This window comes from Leopardus geoffroyi, chromosome D1 (genome assembly GCF_018350155.1).
Source record: "Leopardus geoffroyi isolate Oge1 chromosome D1, O.geoffroyi_Oge1_pat1.0, whole genome shotgun sequence".
NCBI classification, from domain to species: domain Eukaryota; kingdom Metazoa; phylum Chordata; class Mammalia; order Carnivora; family Felidae; genus Leopardus; species Leopardus geoffroyi.
Genome location: NC_059329.1, coordinates 94,626,307 through 94,627,821, shown reverse-complemented (window position 1 = coordinate 94,627,821; position 1,515 = coordinate 94,626,307). Strand labels below are relative to the sequence as shown.

At 40.0% G+C, this 1,515-nt stretch overlaps 1 pseudogene; it reads right to left on the bottom strand.

Moving 5' to 3' along the window:
* Positions 1-646: 646 nt before the first annotated feature.
* LOC123602602 lies at positions 647-1,043 on the bottom strand (annotated as a pseudogene).
* Between the last annotated feature and the right edge of the window lie 472 nt (positions 1,044-1,515).

Sequence of the window (1,515 nt, the reverse complement as noted above, 5' to 3'; positions counted from 1 at the left end):
GTAAGCTGAATGCAAGAAGAGGGAAAATAAGGCTGGTGCCATCTTGTCAGTGATTTAATTATTTTCCCATCTACACTTGTTTTTGAAGCTTATCAGAGCAAAGTACTGTGGGCAGCCCAGCTGTCACTGTTATCATTGTGGCTCCGAGTGCTGTCGTCCTGATTCCCATTGTAATGCAATTAATCTTTTGCTTTGCACTAATGGATGAACAAGCATATTTACTGCAGCATAAAATCCTAATTATTTTCTGAACAGATGCATAAAGGGAATGTAAATTAATGGCAAGTGACAATTGTGATAGATGTGTTCTATATCTTTAAATGTCAGGGTTCCTGTGGTGTAGACTGAGCCTAGCTTGGATATGAAAGCTGCCCCACTTGCATTCACCTGCACTTATGTGAGGAGGCACAGTCCTCATGCTCCACATCTCTTCTTAGAGGGTGACTTATACTTTTAGACCACACAGATTAGAAATTATAGTATGTTGGCATGGCTATTCTCAACAGGGCAGCGTTCTTTGCAAGTTCTCTTGAGCTGTTGTTACTACTAGCCTTCTAAAAAATTACTGCATTTGTTACTTGTTATAACCTAATACCTGGAACAGCAGCCGTGTGTGTGTGTGTGTGTGTGTGTGTGTGTGTGTACACAGTTTTATACTTTTATTTGACAATCAGCAATTCTCATCCACATTAACAGTCTGTAGATTTTTGAAAGTGGTGACAGGTATATAGGTAACCGATATATAGAGCTTGTTTGGTGAATCCTCATCCTCGTTAACGTTTTCTGGACAACCGCACACAGACATACGGAACATTCCTTTTTCCTTTGGTCTAGACAGCTTTGTGGAGCCTGGTGTCAGTGCGCACATCTGGGGTTCCCATCTCCTTCATAGCCAATTTCCAGGTCTCTTTGAGAGCCCGAGGGACATGCTTCTTGAAACCCACTCCATGGATGTGCTTGGGAATGTTGATGGTGCATTCTCTGGTCACTACCTTATTGATGGCAGAATGACACTTCTTGCCACCTTTCTTTGCGGGAGCCATTCTGCGGGGCCCAGGTTGTAAAGCAGCCATAATTTTTAATTCAGCTTTTTTCCCCCCTCTGTATCAAACATTGCTCTATTTTCACAAAAATTTTCTTATTTAAAATCTCCACAATTGTAACACCGTGGAGACATTTGATAAGCATAATTTAAGCAAGAGATACCAAATAAAAAACAGCACATCATGTGTGATTCCATTTACATACAGTTCAATTAGAGTAAAAACTGGTTTATTCTGTGAGTGAAAGGATTTCCTTTGGACCGGGGAGGGTGTGGATGAGGTGCTTCTAGAGTGCTGGTGGTTGTCTATTTCTCGATCTGGATGCTGGTTACAGCGATGTTTTCAGTTTGTAAATATTTGTGGAGTGGTACAATTGAATATATGTACTTTTCCTTATGAATATTGTACTTGAATTACATCTTTAAAGAAAAGGCTTTACTCTTTTCATGTTTTATCAACGGTATTGATTTTA